Consider the following 22,846-nt stretch of genomic DNA (forward strand, 5'->3'; position numbering starts at 1 on the left):
CAGCTCCACCGATCTCCCACAGGCCAGGCCAGTGTGGAGCCTGGCCGGGGAGCTGTGGGGAGCCGCCATGGACCTTCCACCTGTTGGTGGTGCAGGGGGGAGGGTGCTGAGAGCAGCCCTGACCTTGTCCTCCTCTCTTGCCCAGCTCCTCGCCTGCTGAGGGCAGGTGGAGGGTCCACAACTCCAATCAGGCTCCCCACAGGGCTCTCCCTGACCAGACTGGCAGGGGGGATGCCTTGGAGCCTCAGCCCGGCTCCCAGGGTAGAGCCCTGCAAAGCCATAGATAGCTACAGATAATTTTTGCAGGTAGTGGCTCAGATGCAGATACACATTTGTGTGTCCGCACAGGGCTCTATTGATGGGAGTTTTGCCATTGACTTCATTGGAGCTGGGGTTTTACCCCAAGTGTATCGTGGAGGCATTGGAAGCAACTCCATAGCTACAATTATGTTGAGTTTTTCACTTGCAAGGGGATTAAAATCCCCCTTTCACAGTTCAATAACACTGAATTCAATCTACAAATTTAGCACCATTCCAGTTTCTGTTCAGAGAATAATTTATTTCACAATGATAAGTGAAAATACTGTGAGAAACTGAAATTCATCCTTTTTCGAAATTTCACCTGGCAGTCCACTTCACTTTGGCTCCTTATAACTATACAACGACCGTCACCTCATACTCTTCTACATCACCATCAATTCTTGCAGATAGGCTTCTCTGAAAATTTAGGCTTTCCAGGTGAATAAGCTTTCCCCTCCACTTACTACATTTTGTTTTTCCTTCAAGACAAGTGGATCAATTAGAATCCACCAGCTACATCCAGTATCAGACACTTTCTCCATGGTCCACTGCTTATTTTTTCCTCCCTAGTGCTTTTCCACGGAGATCCTCAGCCAGCTCCCCACTCAGGGGAGGCTGGCTAAGCCGGAAGGCTAGGCCCACAGAATGGGAGGTGCTGGTTTCAGAATCATGCTTGGTCTACACTGTTTCCAAGCCAATCTGCATTTGTTGGACTAGCTGAGGAGTCTGTCTCATCTGACCTAACTTTCTCTTCACCTTCTAGCCCAGGTCCTGGACCTAGCATGGGTTGGGAAAGGAGTGGAAGTCCTGGATGGATTGGGAGCCTGGTTCATCAGGTTGTGATTTTTAGTTTGTTGCTCTTGAATGGTTCGCCAAAGAGAGAAGCTGCCTCTTCAGTGGAGTTTGTCAGGGAATTTGCCTGTAAATCTCCTTCTCTCCCCATTGCTGATAGGGGCAGGTTTCTGACTTCCTGTGTGACCTTGGCCAAGTCACTTAACCTGTCTGTACCTAGTTTCCACATTTGGAAAATGTGCATTACATTTACCTACCTTGCAAGGATGTTGTAAGACATCATTGTAATCTTTGAAAGAGCAATATATTTATGCAAAGTGTAGTCATATTATTGCATTGCAAAAGGCAGTTGTAATAAATTACATGCACTCCAGGCAGCACAAGGATTGCTTTTCCCTAAATTAAACATTAAAGACTGGCCTAATTGGCTATGGGAACAAGCAGCTGCTTTAGATTAAACTTAAAATAGAATGGCTGCTAGTTTAGCAGCTTAAACTTCCCTAATGACTGTCAAGAATGGCAGGAATCCCCACAGAGCTAGTTTTAATTAAAAAAACAACCCACAACCAATTAGATATCCTTTAATATCCATTTTGCACTTTATATCTAGTGATAAACTCTTTGCACCAGTGAGCTTCCAGAATGCAGGCTTGAACTCTCATACCAAGCTAAAGAAATGCACAACAGCTTCTTGCTCAAGTATTCAGACTAAGCAAACTGGTCACACAGATATAAAAAAAATAATCTTCAATATTTGGTCGCATGCTGAACTCTATAGTCTAAATGGTTCACCCTCCTAGTGTGGTGTCAAGTTAACAACCTGAGAGTTTTTTTTAAAGTGTGTTTCATTGTGTAAACGTATTTAACTCATGTTAAGGTTAACGTGCATTATTCAGACTGACAAAAGTGCTGAAATTACACAAGTGTTTGTAATCATTAGATCACATATTTGATTGGCAAAGGGGGATGGGAATGGTGGGAGTTTCAGTGCTTCTGAATGGGGCTGATTAATAGCACTGACAAGCCAGGCACAATGCGTGCTTGTGTGATTCATGCAAACCCCATACAGCTCTGCCAGGGCTTGAGTCCTAGTTTCCATCTTGCCTGCTCTTCAGCTGTGCGATCTCTCATGAGCAGAAACTGCCAGTCGTGGTCTGTGTAATGTAGCCTTTATGTGGACAAATAATTTTTATTACGTGCATTTCTAATATGTCCATCAACGTAGGATGATGGTAATCCCCAAAACAGGGATTTGATTGAAGCAAATAACTTAACTTCTGAAACTATCCAGAGATGAAAACCTGAGCCATCAACATACTGCATTGCCTAGTCCAGCTTTGATACATAGAATAGTCTCTCTTTTTTTCATGGTTTTCATTGAGTAGCCTTAAATGTTAGTTCCCCTTTATTAGCAAATCTGTAACTATTAGAAATGGGCATGAAATCTAATGGGGTGGAGGAGGAAAATATGTAGTCCCACATCTGTCTGAGATATCTTTATACCTTCCTTTGAACCATCCGATACTGGCTGTTGCCAGAGACAGAATACTGGATTGGATGGACCTTGGGCCTGATCCAATGTGGCATTTCCTGTGTTCCTACAAGATAACACCATCTTTCTCCCCTTTCTTAATATTTGAACTAGTTCTCCTATTTAATGGTGTGAAAAACAGTTCTGCTTGCCTTTGAATTAGGGCCAGCAGTCTGCACTGCTGAGCTAGATGGACCTGTTTAACCAGTCATTTACTTCCCCTCTCCTTTGGGTATAACCCTACTTAACGCCCCATCTGGTCTGTACAGGTGGCCACTGGTCCACAGGAAGAGGAATTCCTTACCTGTTAGTTGCTTTCTGTGACCTAGTTCCACCAGTGCTTCCTTAGGTTCTCTTGTTACTTGCTTGTTCAAACTTTAAAGTTCCTGCATGACATACATTAGTTTCATTGGAATCACTAACTGGACAAAAATACATGGAGTGGAGTGATGGGACTGAAGCATGGGAAGGTGTTCTTGATCTGATTGTTGATCTACCTGATTTGCATATGGGAATGGGAAGAACTGAACCCATCTAATATTCAGAGGAGATTTAGCAGGTAGGATATTCTCATCTGGGGCAAATCCATTCCTGGTTTAGATCTACTGCCATCAGTGGAGTTAAACCAAGGATGAATTTGACCTGTTACCTCTACATAAAACAAATGTCTAGGGGAGAGACTATTTAAAAGGCAGCTTGGTGAGGTGAGAGATTTTTAAGATGAAATAGGAGTAAAGGGTTGAAATTGAGCCAAGGAAAAAGTCCTAACACTGAAGTCCTCTATGCTGTAAACTAATTCCCTGAGGGAAGTGATGGAAGCCCTAATAATTTGAATCATTTATAACTCAAATGGCCAAAGCAACAACAGACAAACTGAAGGGAATAACATTGCACAGACAAATTAGGGGGGAGGATTTTCTCTCTAGTTACAATGAGATGATCTAAGATCAGTCAGTTTTAGCCTTCCAGCTGTTTTGGGAAAGTTTAAGGGAAATAGTTTCAGTATGAAGCACTTACTATTCATGTACCTACCTGAGAGCTGAATAAAACCCTTAATGAACCTGCTTCTCCCCTCTACTGTGTTACAGAAATCCACCAAAAGCAAGTAAGACATCCAGACATGCCTTATGATTATATTTGGGCTTAGTGATCCCCAAAGGGGAGGGATTTAGGCTTACACACAGTTTGCTTGTGAACTAGCCTCTGAAGCGTGTGTGAAGCTGTATTGGGTCCTGTCAGGAATGTGGACTTGCAGCTGTGCCTGTTCAGTCTTCAGGCAGCCTATGAGCACAGCAGGGCCACCTGTTTCAGTGATGAAGTCAGCAAGCCTGCTTTTAACCCCAGCAGCAACAACTGATCTCTGGCTACTCAATGTACATGCCCACAGCTGTGATCTTTTCTCTGCCTCCCTCGCTCCAGCCTTGCTCCTGTCCTGCCCACTCCACTCCACTCCTGCTTGTTTCCTTACTTGGGCTCTAACTGCTGGTCCCCAGCTCCAGGCTCTGACCTTTGGCTTGTTCCCTGAGCACCATCTCCAACTTCCACTACTAGGCCTAACCACCCCTGTTCCAACCACCCCTCACATCTTGGTTCATGACAAGTGCAACCTGTTCTTAGTTTGCAAGCTCTTTGGGGCAAGGACCTTGTCTGTGATTGTAACACCTGCTACCATAATGGAGCTGGTTAGGAGCTCTGGGTGCTATAATATTAATGTATTTCAAACCCTTGTTGAAATTAAATAATGTGTATCAGCCTCTCTTGGGTGTAGATATTCAGTAGGTCACATGATTTTTACACAGCTTTCAGCAAAAATATTGCAGAGAACATGAGCTGCAGTTGATAATATTATCCATTTGGTGGCACCAAAAGTACAGCCCAAAGAAGCATAGTTCTGGCGCAGTTTTGTAGAGGAAAGCCTGTAATTATTAACATGCAGTGAAAAAGGAAAGCATATGACAACCGAGGAAACTCTCCATAATGCTGGAACAGAGCATTGCATTGCATTAAGGTATATATCTGTGAATGAATATAAATGTGCACAACAGAATGAGTTCTGCTTACTCTCAAGGCTCTGACAGTAGATTAATAAGTATCTACTGCATTATCTCCCTGTCTCTTTTCATGTCCCACCACATCTTGGCATAGCCCAAGCTACTTGCTCAGCTGTTCCCCTTAGTATTCTCCCTCCTCTGTCCACTTCAGAGATTACCCCCTAGCCCAGGTACTCCCTTCCTGACAATGGCCACAATGCCTCTTGCTTGTCATGTAAGTTCTCTCATGCTCACCTCTTCAGGCTTGCCTAAATATAGACTATAGCTAAATACATTATCAGGAAAGTTTTTGCTTTGTGTCACCACCAAGAACAATGCACTCGCCTCCCATGTGATGGTGTAATTAATATTTATATATTATGGTATTGCCTAGAAGTCCTGAAGTACCAGCAGAACTCTATTTGCTAGCTTGGCCCTGTACAAACACAGAGGAAGATATAATCCCTGCATTGTAGAGTTTACAGTTTAATTTTACTGACTCAACTTCTCTCTACTACCTCTTCTCGTCTCTGTTACCTTTTTGTGTTGTCTTTGTCTTTACCTGTATTGTAAACTCTTATAGGAAGGGACTCAATATTAATTGTTTTGTAAAGCAGAATAAAAATGATTGGCAATTAACTTCCACATTTTAAAAAGATACGTGCAGGTTAAGATACTCTCAATCATTTATACATCCCCTGCCCTCCGAATCTTGGCTCCTTGGGAAATCTGTACAGTGAAAATCCACCACCAAAATTTTGATTTGGGATTATTAAATCATTTTGAACTGTGTATTATATTTTTAAAATATTCAGTATGTGATAACATTTTATAGAAGTCTAAACAAGATGAATCAAAATGATAAAAGTTAAACAAAATGTGTAGACCTTTTCCCCGATGAAAATTTCGATGTGAATTGAAACAAAGTCCCACAAAACATTTAGATTTTGACAAAATTGCATTTTCTGTTAGAAAACTGCGTTGTTGAAAATGTTTCAACCAGCTTGACTTTCAATTTTTACTACTTTAGGTTTGGTTAAGGTCATGTCAAGTAGTTTCGGTCCAAAATCTAGATGTGGGATTTTAAAAAAATCTCTTAGAAATCTTTCATAAAATTAATATTTTCAAATTGAAAAACACGCTGAAAATGTTTTTTTATCTTAAATATAAGTGTCTTGCAGCATTGGCAGCTCAAATATAGGAGAGTATTTAACTGTTACATGAGCATCCAAAGGTGAAACTGAAAAGAAAAATTATGCAATGGTGAAACTGACAAGTCTAATTGCATTGTTAAAACAGCAAAATGTAAAATAAAAAAAATGAATCGTGAAAAACAAATTAGATTTATAATTTTTTTTTCAGTTTTAATAATGGGATTGTAACACACAAAGAGTTGGGGACGGTTTTCACATTTTAACATGTCAATGTACCATTAACTGTGGACCAGGATGGAAGGTACTCGAATGAATTTCTTTTCATTTTCATTATACAGCATTAGTGTATCACAAACATAAAACAATTTTTGATAAGATGGCACAATGATTTGACTTGCTTGGAAGCTCAAATCCTGCAAAAGCTGTTAGGATGAGGTGTGTGATTTCATACAATTGCAGGGAGGAAGAGATTAGTAAGTATTGCTCTTTCCTTTCTTCCTCTTATGCTTTTTCCCCATGACTAACTACAATACAACCAACAGTAGTACTATGAGGTAGACTTTGCTTAAGTGTTCGTGTTGAGGGTGTCATAGAGCAGGTCAGAGCTCTTGACAGTCAGGCTTCTGGGAGGATCCTGGAAAGTCAGTGTATTATAAGAGTATTATCCCAAAGGCTGCCCTGTTACCATTGACAGCTTTGTAGATTTGTCAGAACTATAAAGAAAAAGACCAAAATTGTGACACGTCACCCTGGTGCTACAATCCTCCTGGAAATCAGAGCTTCCTGGGTAAATTATTCTGTGGCAATAATTTCAACAGTATCAGCAGGGGAAGAGACTCTTGCTGGGTAATCTAGTAATGAGCCTTTTACATCTAGAATAATGGTTCAAATCCAGTCCACCTTCAAAGTGGCTGAGTCTCTAGCACCTGCTGATTGGCTGATACCCTTCATCCTATTCCACTGAGTCCAGTCCCATGCCTTCACTTGCAGGACAAAGTACTGGTTTTACCCTGATCCCTAAGTGGCTTCCTTAAGGATTAAACTTGCAACACTGGGTTTAGCAGGCCAATGCTCAAACCACTGAACTATTCCTCCCCCCTATTCCAGGTACCTTCAGTCCAATTGCTACCCCTGTTGGCAATCACAGCAGAGGCTGAGGATTTACTGTGCAGCGGTCTGTCATCTTGCCCTTAGAAGACAAGGGTGGAGGGGAGGAACTGGTAATCTGGCACTGCCCCTGCCTTTGATGTAACTGCTCTGTGGATGAACGTGCTTTCATTCTCCAGTGCTCTAATCAAGCTGTCCCTTTTATACTCTTGCTGATGTTTTTTAATCTATACAAATAGTTCTTCGGTCCCACCAGAAACTCCCCCACACACACACACGCCATCTGGCTTATTCCCCCAAATGGAATCTAGAGTTTCACTGGCTGTAGTCCTAAAGTCTATGGGGCTTCTCCACAGACAGTCATGTTAATAGCAAGACTGCCAAGAAACAAACCATAAAAGCCACCTTGTTTCCTCTGCACCATGTAATTCTCTGATTCAAATGTTACCTTGAAAATCACTGCATCCTTACATGCTGTTCTTGTTCTCTTTCCTCCAGAACATGCTGAAACAGTTTTAACATACACAGAAAGCCACCTAGTTAAATAATGCAGTCCACCTTGCAATGGGGTCTCCATCACTCTTTTAGGTAGATCTATGACACTAACATTTTCAGCTATTGTCTGTTGATTTTATCTGTTTCTGATCTAAAATTATGCCATGTTGCCTTTAATAGGGTACTGTGGGTGGTTTTATTCTGAGATGAAGATTCAGTGTTTGTCTGGAAAATGGACTTGCTCTGCTCAACCAGCTCTGGATTCCAAAGTTGAGAGTATTAGTTTGTCTAGTTCAGTTTGTATCATTTCTATGGTTATTTATATTTTAGGAGCTGGCATCTATTTACTTCAGTAGACATTGTGCTGTAATCTGCATGGCCAGACATTCCCAGCTGAACTTGTATCATGTTCACATTCTTAATATATATTTTGTGCTGTAAACATTTGCACTGATTGCTGTGCTCTGGCTGGACTCATGGGTGAAGGGAACTCTCTAGGCAAGCTAGTAGAACTCCCTGTGTCAAGCATCTATACCAGGGGCGGGCAAACTTTTTGGCCTGAGGGCCACATCGGGTTTTGGAAATTTTATGGAGGGCCAGTTAGAAGAGGGGGTTGTAGCCCAGCCCCCATCTCCTATCTGCCTCCCCCCGACTCCTGCCCCACCCAATCCCCTTATTCCCTGATGGCCCACCCCTGGGACCCTGCCCCATCCAACCCCCCCGCCACTCCCTGTCCCCTGACTGCCCCACCCAAACCCTCCTCTCATTCTTGACAGCCCCCCTGGGATCCCTGCCCCATCTAACCACCCATTCCCCCTGTTCCCTGACTGCCCCCAGAACCCTTGCCCCTGACTCTCTGCCGCCCCATCCAACCTGACTGCCCCCCAGGATCCCTGCCCCCATTCAACCCTCTATTTCCCCTCAACCGCCCCGATCCCTGTCCCCGCTCCTGACCACTAGCCCGAACTCCTCTGCTCTCTATCCAACCCCCTCTCCTCCCTGTTCCCATACTGCGCTGCCTGAAGCACTGGTGGCACCACAGCCGCGCTGCCTGGCTGGAGCTGGGCCACACCACTGCCACTGTGCAGCGCAGAGACTGGGTCAGGCTGGGACTCACAGCCCCATCGCCCAAAGCATTGTGCTGATAGCAGAGTGAGCGAGCTGAGGCTGCGGGGGAGGAGGGATAGCAGGGGAGGGGCTGGGGCGAGCCTCCCAGGCCAGGAGCTCAGGGGCCGTAGTTTCCCCACCCCTGATCTATACTATACACTATACTACAAAATATTTTCAGTAAGCTGCTCTAACCTGTCTTTCAGTGGGTGAAATCCTGGCCCCGCATTTTGCCATCAATGAGTGAGGATTTCACCCATTATCTTTAAAGGATGTTCTGTAACTTCCTCACTAAGCAATCTGCTTCACTATTACCAAATTCCACTCAATATCTGCATGAAACTCATTCCTTTTCAACCTTTCCCACGATAAGTTTATTTAAAAAGAGACACAAATTAAAAGGATTAACAAACAAATACCCATGATCAGTTAAGGAGTCACTCTGCCCCTTTTATCTCGTTCACATGGGAATATCACAGACAATTTAAATGATCTGTGCTCATGAAACATTCATTAAAGGCACCACTAAATGATGTAAGAATTTCTTGTGTATATGTAGAGCCTTACAGGCATAGATCCTAAAATGCTTTCCAAAGTCAGGTAATTCAGTGCCCATTTTAAAGATGAGAAAACTGAGGCAAAAAGGGGAGGAAAGGATTTGCCCAAAGTCACATGGTTGGGAATTAGGTCCCAGGTACCCAGACTGATAGACCTTTGCTTGTCCATAGCAACCCCTCTTACTGAATTGTTTATTTCGCAAATATTTCACATCTTCCCATCAAAATAGTTATCATATGTCTGTGCCACACTCATTTTCATGCAAGCAATCCCAACCTGAGCAAATGTGAAACCATAGTCCCTTTCATGTGAAAGAACTTCAAATTCTCCCAATACACCTCTATCTCGATATAACGCTGTCCTTGGGAACCAAAAAAATCTTACTGCATTATAGGTGAAACCGTGTTATATTGAACTTGCTTGGATCCACCAGAGTGCGCAGCCCTGCCCTCCCCCAAGCGCTGCTTTAGCATGTTATATCCAAATTCGTGTTATATCGGGTGGCATTATGTCGGGGTAGTGGTCTATGTCTAAAGAGTTGTGACTGTGAGATGAGACTGGATGGACTGCATTACATAGTATAAATGGAAGCTCTGTTTCTCTTTCGAAAATGCAAAAAAAGTATCAAGCAATTTTTCCTTTTCATACACCAGAAGTTGGTTGGTATCTTTTAATAAGTAACTAAACGAGCACTCAAAGACACATAATCACACAATAACATGTGTGATCACAGTTCTGCATTGTAAGGGATTAGAAGGGATTAGATAGATTTCCCCTCATCTTTTTGTACGGATAGGATAGAATAATTTTTTAAAGAATTTGATTACAGAACTGTCTGGTAAGAGCCTTTATTCCTAACTGATTTATGTTGTGTGTGTCTCTTATTTGAGCACATTTTTTAAAAACTGGTATTGCAGGGATCTTAAATCCTACTATGCAGGAAACACACACATCTCAAGGTGCTCTATGCTTCTCAGAGGGTGACTGGGTGGCAGGCATGGTGTAAAAATGGTGTCATTTGCCTGAATTGCTCAATCTTGCAGTATTCTCACCACCTACAAATGAATGACAAACATTTTCTAAGGAGACGTCTCTGCTGCCCTACACCATTGTTCAAGGACCTGGCTGCAACATGCTTGTCTTGTAGTGTAGATGGGACTTCGCTGTCTTTGACTCATATTTTGTCCAAGAAGTTAGCCTAATTTGGGACCATGGTTAAAATGTGAGTAGGTCCTATTTAATACTACATTGCCCTGTTTTAACCATGGTGGAGAGTCCAAGTGAGTCCTCTGACATGGCATCCCCCATCTGTCTGAGTTTTGGTCTACCAGTCTGTAAAATGGATGCAATAATACTTGCCTACTTGCAGGTGTATTGAACTCTGGTGAAATTAAACATTTTTAGACATCTTTGGACAAAGGACTTATTTAAAAAATCATGTTCAAGGGTGAGATTTTCAAAAGCGCCTAAGTGGCTTTGGAGCACAAATCCCATTGAAAGTTCTGAACCTGACACTTCTCTTCCACTCTCTGGTGCCTTCCTCCATGTTGGCACCTACCCACACTCTTCCTGTAACCAAAACCGCAGCAGTATCCGCAATGACTCCATATACACAGGTACGCCATATTCTAGTATGCTGCTTTCCACACCCCATCCCGACCCCCCTCCATCAAACCTGCAGCTGGAAGAAAACATGCTGTAGCAGCATTAAAAGTTCAGATGGAATATATATGGAATTTGTAGGGGAGGGGGAAGTTCCTAACATACTAGTCATCAGTTCAGATCTCTGATCTCACAAATCTGACAAGATGTTTGCTGTGGTAATACTCAGTAACTCATGTATTGGGGGATGGGGAGATGGATGGGCCAATGCCCTGCCTGACAGTCAACAACAGGCAATATCCAACAGTGAAAAGGGGGATGGCGGGTGGGTTTCCAATCTTCAGTGCAACCTGCTCATGTGTTTCATTATGGCTTTCTAATCGAGGCTGGTTCCATTGCATTCTTATGTGGAGCATTGCTTGTTTGCCAAATTGAGTGGTGGTAACCTAAATAGACTACATGGGGCAAAGGGCAGGCTATTTTTTCTACTTTGGCTTAAGTCAGACAGGATCCAGCAGTTTTAATTATGACCTAAGGCCGTACTGAAAAAGTTAATGTATCACAAGCAATATTCTAACTCTGGATAGTTTGCACCTTGGTGCCTCTCTATTTAGGGACACACAACATAGTACAGGGCATATTTACCCCTTAGGAATAACAGTCATTTGCATTCAAATAGTCTTGCTAAACCTGAAGAGTCCTGATGTGCTTCAAAGCACAGAAATGCAGCCACCTCTGGGGTGGAGGGAAGCACCCACCAGCATTGTACAGCAGGAAGAGGAGAAAGCCAAAGATAGTGAGGTGCGAATGCCTACCCTTTGAAAAAGTCCCAAGGGATCCTTAGTGTCCACGTAGAACAAAAAGGACATTGGTTTTAAATCAGTATGTTAAAATTTGAACAGAGATAGCACTTAAAAATGTTGATATCACAATTCTGCATGTTTGCAATGACTCATTATTAAATGGATAGTCGTGCTAACTGAAAGGGTAGACGTGTTCATTGTTTCATAAAATATACATTTGATGGAACAGGAAGCATAAAGTCCAACTTTCTTAGCAGTTTCTCGCTTGAGCCTGTTGTGGCCAGAGCAGTGTGAGGCCATTCCCACTGGACGAAAGCTGTGGTCTTTACCTGCTGAGAAGAGACTGGTTACACAACAAAGCACCTTGCCTTGAGCAACACCTAACAAGGTAACGATTTTACTCCGCTTTTCCCTCCTCTTTGTTTTTAGAGTTTTGCACTGACCAATACTGACCTTGGGGTCAGGAGGTTTCAGTTAAACAGCCAGGAAATGCCCTCCCCATTGTTCATTATTACCCATTTAACAACTTTAAATATTCCACAATACATTTCAATGACACAAAATGGCTGTTTTGAGAGTGGTTTTTTTTTTGCTAAGTACTTGGTGTTTGTATTTAAAAGACCTCCAAAGAGACCGAGAGGGATAGTTGACGCTTCTGTTGGAGCCAAGACAGAATGAGACATTAGCACCAGACTCAGCAAGGTGGGACCTCAAGTTTTGCTTACACTGGGAAGGAAATTTTCGCAACCTCAAAGGCTAGAAACTTTTTTTTTGATTAATGCATATCCTACTCACTGTGACAGGAGCAAAGGGAGGTTACAAAGTTCTGCAAACAATGAAAGATGTGTAAAATAGACCATTCCCCCTCTTTGCTACCTATCACATACAAACAATTAAAAACCAAAATCCTCACCTGATTATTGACCCTAATCAACATGAAGCCAGGTAAAACAAAAGTGGCTTGCATTTCTTCCCCTAGGCTGTCAGCTCAAGACTCTGGTAATATCAAGTGGAGGGAAATTAGGCATGTTCCAGTATTCCAGCCATTCGCCCAATTGGTACTGCAGTGAAGGGGTGCTGAGAGCTAGGGCTATTTTACAGACATGTTGGTGAACTGGTTAAGAAGCTGCTACTGAGTGTGTCTTCACTAGAGTAGAAGGTGTGTTCTGACCTCATGTTAACTAACATATGGTAATGAACAGGAGGTAAAATCCTAGTGAACACAAGGCAGCTTTAGCTGTCACACATGGTAGGAAAACAAGGTAAAGATTAGTGAGGAGCTTAGGGTTTATCTCAACCCAAGAGGTTGAAGCTGAAGGGCTTTTTATGATTTAACATCTCCTTTGGCCTCTCTTGTAAGGGCTTATTTAAATGGGGAAGTTTCTCCAGAATAAGGCAGGGTGTGAATTTAAAGCACAATAGCAATTCTGGAATGGCTATAGTTTATTCTGCAATAGCTGTTTTGGTCAAGTTCCCTGTGTAGTCAGAGCCTCCTTCCTGCTCCCTGTTTGGTGAATACTGAAAGCCCACCTCATGCTTTTGAGCTCAAGATGAAGGTGAAACCGACCACAAGGCTCATGAAGGGATGTTTGCCCAGAGTCTGGAGAGCTGGAGACAGTTCGCTGCACTTTTTGATTCTATCTGTACAGTTTTGATGTGTTTCGTCTTATGGAATCAAAACTTTCAGGAGAGTAAAACAGCTAGCTAGCTGCTATCTCATATTTTCTTACTAAAATGTTCCAGGGAATAAGAGCTTGGCTCCAAGGAGAAATACATCAGCATTAATATTCCAGTACCCAGTGTAACCTCCTGGGTGGGCATTGATTCCAGCACAAGAATGCCTTTTTCTGGTTTAGTTTGTATCGCTTCCAAAGTTTTAAATAACTTCTGAACTGCTGATATTCCACTATGCAGTTTGGAGTCCATATTATGTATATATATACTGCTACAAGATTTTACCTCACCGACCCCATGTTATATCATATATATATATATATATATATATATATATATATATATATATATATATATATATATATACACACAATGGGGTGGGATAACATTTTGGAGCAGCTTTAGTTTGGGATGTTACTCTTGAGGGGTGAAGCCAGGAGTGAGTTATGTAGGTTAGCCAAGTGAGAATGCTACAGAACACCTGTAAAGCCAGGTGCCTTCATTAACATGTGACCTACTGTAGAGAGCTCAGAGGAAAGCATAAAACCTCTAAATATGTCCTAAAATAGCTTTCCTATAAATAAAAATATCACAACTTTAAATAAAACTATCTTGGTACCTTGCAGGACTGGAAGTGCTGTGTCCCATTGGGAAGCTGGAATCTCCTCTTCCCTGTAGTATAAAGCTCCAATTTCTAGCTCTGCCATGATGTGAGATTCAAGGTTGGGGTTAAAGTCCTGACAGTTGTGGGTATAGGAAAACTGTCACTAGTACAGGAGTAAATGTTACTTGTCCTGGGCCTCTGGCTGAAGTAATTTTGAGGGTAAAATTCCATGCATGAGAGGTGGTTAGAGAGTTTGGAAGGAGGACACATTTCTCCTTCCTAAAAGGCAGCTGTTTGAAGCTGTTCTGAACTTTGGAATGTTAGAATAAGTCCCAGCAAGATGGGTTATTAGGTGGAAGACACGTGTGGTGTTCAAAAGTAGATGATAAATTGCAGACCCTTGTCATAAATGAATTTAACACCTGGATAGCATATCCATAACTTTGTATACCACATATATCTTCAGATACATACACCTAATGTTCTAATATACATTGATTCCTATTGCTATATGGGTCTGTCTACGCTGGGGGGGGGAGGGATATTTGTACCAATGTAACCCTCCAGTGCAGATGTGCTTCACCAATGTAATAAAGTGTTTGCATTGGTGTGGCTGCATCTGCGTTAGGAGTTTGCACCAGTATTAGTACAAACATCCCCATTATATGGTGAAAAAGACCCACACTGATGCTGTAGGTGCAGCCATAGCTAATATGTATTGACTAGCGACACTGGGCCACAGCAGATGAGGTGTGTAGAATACTTGAACTTTATGCTATCTAGCTCCTTTCACTAAAAGATCACAAAGCACTAGGAGGCATTTCACACATGGATTAATTGGGGCACAAAGTTAAAAGGATATTAATCAACTTAACAATCACATTTATGCCTGAAAAAAATTGTATCAACACTGGTACAAGTAACACCCAAAAGGACCATAAGGGAAAAATAAAACAGATTATTTTTGCTAATATCTTTTCAGATTAATTTGTGCATTTGATGGCACTTTGTGAGTAGTCAATTGACTGTGTTATTTGGTTGGTTTTTCATATTGCAACACAGGATAATTTTTTAAGTGATTGTAAAACCACAAAAATTAGCAGAGGGACTTGGGCAGGTGTAGTTCCTGACACTATTTTAACTCATTTTTTAAACTGACTAATTTTAAATTGATTGTGTCCCTTTAAATGATTTGTCCAAGGTCACAGACAGAATCGGTAGCAGAACCAGGCACAGACTCAGGTGTTCTGACTCCTAGCCCCCTGATCTAGCTATTAGGCCATATTTCTTTTGACATATAATGATCCCTCAATAAATATCTGGGTACTCCTGAGAACATTTTCTCTAATTCATACCAGTCATTTTCCAGCTATTACTTAAGAAAGTAGATCTGAAATAAGAACAGGAGTACTTGTGGCACCTTAGAGATTTCAGCATAATTTATTTCAGCAGAATTTATTTCAGCATAAGCTTTCGTGGGCTACAGCTCATGTAGCTCTCAATATATCTCAAGTTCCCATAGGAATGTGAACTTGTGGAACTCACTGATATATTCAGAAGAATTTGTAAAAAGTTCAAAAGATAATTTGTACTTAGATAAATAAGAACAGCATTTGCAATGACATGAGGTAGTCTAATAATTACAAGGCGCACCAGTCTTCACACTTAACTGATCACCACCTGGAGACAGGAAGAAATGTGCTTGTATGGTATAATACTGCAGAATTTTCCTAGTACATGTGGGGGGACAATGTCTCCTTCCCCTGAAATACCTCATAATCCACTGTCAGAGGCTCAGCAGAGCATTGATCCTTCTGTCTCCAGCATTGCCTGTGTCCCTAAACACCTTATCTATATTTTGAATTACTGCAATTGAGATTGACAAGGTGGGTAAGATAGTATCTTTTATTGGACCAACTTCTGTTGGTGAGAGAGACAAACTTTTGTGCTTACACAGAATAACCTGGAGACCTATTACCTCACCCACCTTGTCTCTCTAATACAGGGGTTGGCAATCTTTCAGAAGTGCTGTGCCGAGTCTTCATTTATTCACTCTAATTTAAGGTTTCGTGTGCCAGTAATACATTTTAAGGTTTTTAGAAGGTCTCTTTCTATAAGTCTATAATATATAACTAAACTATTGTTGTATGTAAAGTAAATAAGGTTGTTAAAATGTTTAAGAAGCTTCATTTACAATTAAATGAAAAGCAGAGCCCCGGTGGCCAGAACCCAGGCAGTGTGAATGCCACTGAAAATCAGCTTGTGTGCCGCCTTCAGCACACGTGCCATATGTTGCCTATCCCTGCTATAATATCTGGGACCCACACGGCTACTACAACGCTGCATGCAATTCAGATTGTGAGCCTCTCCTTTTCCTTTAGCATTGTCCTGCCCAGATAGAGGTTATTTATTTGATATCAGAGGAGCCCCTCTATAGTTCACTCTTCCTCTTACTCAAATGCTAACTTTCAGGCATGGCCTTTTCAAATGTCAACCACATTAACCCTTTCACTGCGGCTACTCTGAAATCTGTATCTCTGAAGACTTTTTTCAGACATGCCACTGAGGTAGAGGGAGGAGTGATTGTCCAGTGGGGAGATGCAGGTTCTATTCTATGCTCTACCACAGACTTCCTGTGTGACCTTGGGCAAGACACTTAATCTTTGTGTACTTAAAAAGGTTTGCTGATATAGATATACTGGTAGAGCTATACTGACAAACTCCTCCGGTGGAGATGCAGCTTATTCTGGCAAAAGACTTCATTTAGCAGTTTAGTTTAAACCAGTTTCTTTAATGGACTAAGCTATACAGGTAAAAGTACCTTTTTTAACCAGTATATGTACATGTATACTAGAGCTTCTGCCATCCTACCTATGTTGGTTAGGGTGTGATTTATTTTTCTTCACACTCATAACTGACAAAGCTATGCTGCTAAAACTTCGTGGTGCAGACTAGGCCTAAGTATCTGTATGCCTCAATTCTCTCATCTGAAAAGGGTGATAATATGATAATAGCACTTCCCTACAACACAGGAATGTTGCGTGAGGATAAATGCATGATTGTGAGATATTCAGATACTATGGTAACGGAAGACATAGAAGTACCATAGATAGAGCCAGTTTCTCTCACGTCAGATTCCAATTTAGTTCATACAATAGTCAATTGTCATCTTTAATTTGTAAGGGTGCTGCTACCACACCCGTTGGCAGGGATATCAGCAATTGTGTATGTGGTTTTAAAAAAGAAGAATTCAAGTTTTTCCCCTGCAGAATCCAAGCTGAAATGTCAAGTGCCAAATTTTCAGCCACTCCCCAAACCAGCCTCCTTATTTGCAAAGTACTGATTGCATCTTTTGTGAAATGAGGCACCCCTCTGGTTTGTTCATATAGGATCTGCATTTGCAGGTATAGGTAATCGTGAGTGCACAATATGTGTGTGACCAATTTTACAGGCACGACCAACTTTGTGCACAGATTTGGGTGTGGAATTTTGGAGGCCAGGGCCAGAAATTTGGTCTTAAAATGAAATTCCTAGCCCCCTCCTTTGTGCAGATAGTGTTATCTAGACAAGTCAATGGACTGTTACCCTGTTAGCCCAGCCTTGCAGAAAGCTGTCTCCAGACAAACAATAGTGGTAGCAATGCAAGTGTGAACTCATCCCTCCCCTCCGTTCTCTTCAAAGGTTCACGGTGGCTATTTAAATGCTACCATTATTAAGCAGGGCAAGGCCTGTCTCTGGCCATGGCTACACTACAGACTTTTGCTTGCACAGCTAGGTGAGTCAGGGTCATGACTTGTGACCAACATAGCTGTGCTGGCAAAAGCCCCCGGTGTGGACAATTATATTACCAAATTGTGCTTTTGTTGGCATAGTTTAATTTGCTCTAGGGGGCTAAAATAAGCAATGCTATCACATTAGGGTTTAGCTACAATCCTGTAGCTGCACCAGTGCATGCCCTTAGTGTAGGTCTGGTTCACTGATGTAAACCATAGCTTGCATTGGTGCAGCTTGACCTGGTGTGAAACCATGTCTACCTCAGGGGTTTGCACCTCTGCAGCTGCATTATTGTGGCTATATTGTGTAGGTACGCCCTAAGGTAGTGGTTCTCAAACTTTTGTACTGGTGACTCCTTTTACATAGCAAGCCTCTGTGCGACCCCCTCCCCCTTATAAATTAAAAACACTTTTTTACATATTTAACACTATTATAAATGCTGGAGGCAAAGCGGGGTTTGGGGTGCAGACTGACAGCTCGCTACCCCCCAGATAATAACCTCATGAGTCCCTGAAGGGTCCCGACCCCCAGTTTGAGAACCCTGGCCCTAAGGAATAAAACAGTGAACTCAAGGGCCTCTCTTCTAAATATCTGCCCTGATTTTTCATTGCAGTGCCTCAGGGTATGGCTACACCACGGGATTATACCGATTTTACAGAAACCCTTTTTTTAAAACAGATTGTATAAAGTCGAGTGCATGCGGCCACACTAAGCACATTAATTCGGTGGTGTGCGTCCATGTACCGAGGCTAGCGTCAATTTCTGGAGCATTGCACTGTGGGTAGCTATAGCTACCCACCCTTGGAATTCTGGGTTGAGATCCCAGTGCCTGATGGGGCAAAAAACATTGTCGCGGGTGGTACTGGGTACAGCCTCACCCCTCCCTCCGTGAAAGCAGCAGACAACCGTTTCGCGCCATTTTTCCTGGGTGAACTGTGCAAACGCCATAGCACAGCAAGCATGGAGCCTGCTCAGCTCAAGACCGCAATCATGGACGTTGTAAACACCTCGCGCATTATCGTGCTGTCTGTGCTGAACCAAGACCTGCAAAACCAGGTGAGAAGGAGGCGGCTACGGCAGCGCAGTGACGAGAGTGATGAGGACATGGACACAGAATTCTCTCAAACCGTGGGCCCCTGCGCTTTGGAGATCCTGCTGGTAATGGAGCAGGTTCTAGCCATTGAACACCAATTTTGGGCCCGGGAAACAAGCACAGACTGGTGGGACCGCATAGTTTTGCAGGTTTGGGACGATTCCCAGTGGCTGCAAAACTTTCGCATGCGGAAGGGCACTTTCATGGAACTTTGTGACTTGCTTTTCCCTGCCCTGAAATGTCAGAATACCAAGATGAGAGCAGCCCTCACAGTTGAGAAGTGAGTGGCAATAGCCCTCTGGAAGCTTGCAACACCAGACAGCTACCGGTCAGTCGGGAATCAATTTGGAGTGGGAAAATCTACTGTGGGGGCTGCTGTGATGCAAGTAGCCAAAGCAATCATTAAGCTGCTGCTACAAAAGGGTGTGACTCTGGGAAATGTGCAGGTCATAGTGGATGGCTTTGCTGCAATGGGATTCCCTAACTGTGCTGGGGCGATAGATGGAACCCATATCCCTATCTTGGCACCGGAGCACCAGGGCACCCAGTACGTAAACTGCAAAGGGTACTTTTCAATGGTGCCGCAAGCACTGGTGGATCACAAGGGATGTTTCACCAACATCCACGTGGGATGGCCAGGAAGGGTTCATGATGCTCACATCTTCAGGAACACTATTCTGTTTAAACAGCTGCAGCAAGGGAATTGCTTCCCAGACCAGAAAATAACAGTTGGGAATGTTGAAATGCCTGTAGTTATCCTGGACGACCCAGCCTACCCCTTAATGCCATGGCTCATGAAGCCATACACAGGCAGCCTGGACAGTAGTCAGGAGTTGTTCAACTACAGGCTGAGCAAGTGCAGAATCGTGGTAGAATGTGCGCTGGCACACATTACTGACTCGCTCTGACCTCAGCCAAACCAATGTCCCCTTTGTTATTGCTGTCTGCTGTGTACTCCACAATCTCTGTGAGAGTAAGGGGGAGACCTTTGTGGCGGGGTGGGAGGCTGAGGCAAATCACCTGGTCGCTGATTATGCGCAACCAGACTCCAGGGCGATTAGAAGAGCACACCAGGAAGCGGTGCGCATCAGAGAAGCTTTGAAAACGAGTTTCATCATGGGCCAGGGTATGGTGTGACTGCTGTGTTTGTTTCCCCTTGATGAACCCCCCCCCTTGATTGACTCATTCCCTGTAAACAACCCACCCTCCCCCTTAGATTACAGCTTGCTTAAGGAAATAAAGTCACTATTGTTTAAAAATCATGTATTCTTTATTATTTCATTATAAAAAGAGGGAGAGAACTGACAAGGTAGCCCGGGTGTGGTTTGGGAGGAGGATAGGAGGGAAGGAAAAGGCCACTAAAAAAATTTCAAAGTAATGACAGCCTTTGGTTGGGCTGTCCACGGGGGTGGAATGGGCGGGTGCACGGAGCCTCCCCCCACGCATTCTTACACGTCTGGGTGAGGAGGATGTGGAACATGGTGAGGGGTGAGGGCAGTTATACTGGGGCTGCAGCGGCACTCTGTGATCCTGCTGCTGTTTCTGAAGCTCCACCAGACGTCGGAGGATGTCAGTTTGATCACGCATCAGCCCAGAGTTGCATCCCACCACAGCTGATCTTCCTGCCTACACCTCTGATCTTCCTGCTGCCACCTCTCATCTCGAGTGTCCCTCCTGTCCTCACGTTCACTGGCATCTTTCCTGTCATTTTATACCACGTCCTTCCACTCATTCAGATGAGCTCTTTCATTGCGGGTCACTTCCATGATTTCCGAGAACATTTCGTCTCACGTCTTTTTTTTCTGCCGTCTTATCTGAGATAGCCTTTGGGATGGAGTAGGGAGGCTTGAAAAATTTGCAGCTGCATGAGAGATTGAAAAAAGGGAAAGAAGTATTTAAAAAGATACATTTTACAGAACAATGCTTATACTCTTTCACGGTGAACAACACTATTCACCTTATCTAGCACATGTGATTTGACTACAAGGTCGCATTTTGCATCTTAATATTGAGTGCTTGTGGCTCTGGTGTTAGAGATCTCACAGACGCTGGTCCAGGCAGCAGAATACGGCTTGCATGCGGCCATGGTAAGCCATTGTCTTCTGCAGCCTTCATATATCCAGCGCTCATTTGTATATCTAAAGTTAGATGCAGACTTATGCACCTACATTAGTATGCAAAAATAGTCTGATTTTTTTATGCAATTAAGGTAGCAGCATAATTGTTTAGCAACCTAAATTAACACATGTATTCGAGTGCCTTATTTGTGCATCCAGCCACATACATGCAATTGTGCACACAATTTTGCAGGGAAAAGTGAACCACTTAAAACTACCCTGTATATTTAATGTATTTGCCCTGGAATGACAGTGTGAAATGATTGATTGAATTCCTGTCTCAATTTTCAAATACACCTGCACTATCAACTGTTTAGAAAATGCAGTGAGAAGCATGTTTGGAGAAGTTGGAAGACTTTCTGCTGGGATCTGATATTGTATGATGCTTGATGCTGACAGCACTTCTTCACTGGTGTCTGATTAGTGTGATTATAAATGACATAATGCATTAGGTGAAGAGTTTTGATTGATGTAATTTTTGCCAGCAGTGCAAATTTTTTCACATAGCTCTGATTCTTCCTGCCAGTGTTACAACTCACCAGTGGATCGATAATGGAGCAACATGCCACAAAGGAGGCTGTGTGGGGCCACTGAGAACTATGCATTTTTCCAAAGGATCACAATTAAACAAACACTTGTGCTAATCCATTAAAGGTGATACACAAAGGAAAACCATGTGATTGAGCTGTTCTTTTCTGCTTTGTGATGCATAAAAAGCCTCAAATGTCTTTGTCTTCTGTGTATGTATTTAAAGACATTGTCATTCCTGCCTTTTTTTTAAAGTGATACATTTCAGGTTTTGTCTAATCTTTATTCGCTGGAGAACTCCATGGATGACTGGAAATCTAGTGGGTTATGAGATCACAAGAAGTTGGAAGCAGTACAGCAGAGAGAAGAAGGGGGTTTTAGTCCAGCAGTATAGAGGAGAAATAATCAACTCAAAAAATTACATCTAACCCAGTTGTTTGTTACGGAGGACAGTCTTTATACCTCATAATCTTTATAAAACCCCCAAAATGAAGAGCAAAGGATGATTTTTAAATGATTATATCCAGTTTTTGAGCTATCCATCTTTTTTAATGGCAGAGTGTAAGCTGATGTATCTACTCTTTAATATTCTTAAATAAAATATGTGTGCATGGCAGGATCTTTTTAAAATGTACCCTTGACAAATTCCCTAAAGATGCATTGAGTCAGAGGTTGGAGAAGAAAAAGTCCCTTAGCTCTTGTAGTCCATTTCCATGCTTATGCAGGACTTTTCCCTAAACAATTCCGTCATTGTTCACCAAAGTCACTGGGTGTTGGATCAGGCCTCTAGTGCATCATTTAATAGGCTGCTTTTTATGCATTGGCAAGATAAGCCTTGAAGGCCACAGAATTATAAAGGGGAAGTTTAATGAGAAATGTTGTTATAGGAATGAGGATAGTTTAACAGGGAAACATGTAGGTTCCTGTTGTTATAAAAGTAAATTGTCTGGGGGAATGGGAGTATGTAAGTGGAGTGGTTATGTTAGCAAAGTCCTGAACTGGGGAGGATAGTGATTTTTATGCTCACTTCTGGTCTGATATCTGAATTAGGAAATACTGTTGATTTAGCATATGGAATTCTTTCTTTGTACTGATGTCTCTAGTTAGGACTTTCATCCTGATTGTAACATAAACAAATTAACTGTAGGAATGTATGATCTATCCTGGGCTGAGTTTTTTAAAATTGCAAATGACGCTGTATCTCGTGCCCATTAGGCTCTTTGCTGATAGCAAGAAGAAAAACTCCCTGCCCCAAAGGATTTATCATCTAAATATTGGAATCCTGAGTTCATATTTGTTGCTGTAGTACTTTCACAGTGGAATGTGGGTTTTAATGTGGAGCCTGCCTGCTGAGGTAAGGAGCTGAGCTGGGTTATATTTACATTCACTTCTCAGAGCAACATTCTGGCAAACAAGGGCAGAGGGAATCAGTGCGACTCCATGTTCGGAAGCTGACCCTGTGCTAGCTAGATTTAGTGTGTTCATGCCTGTGCTTTGCTACACTGAATGGAATGGTCTAAAACAGGAGTTCTCAACCTTTTCCTTTCTGAGCCCCTGCCCCTCCAACATGCTATAAA

This window comes from Gopherus flavomarginatus, chromosome 11 (assembly GCF_025201925.1).
Source record: "Gopherus flavomarginatus isolate rGopFla2 chromosome 11, rGopFla2.mat.asm, whole genome shotgun sequence".
NCBI classification, from domain to species: Eukaryota; Metazoa; Chordata; order Testudines; family Testudinidae; genus Gopherus; species Gopherus flavomarginatus.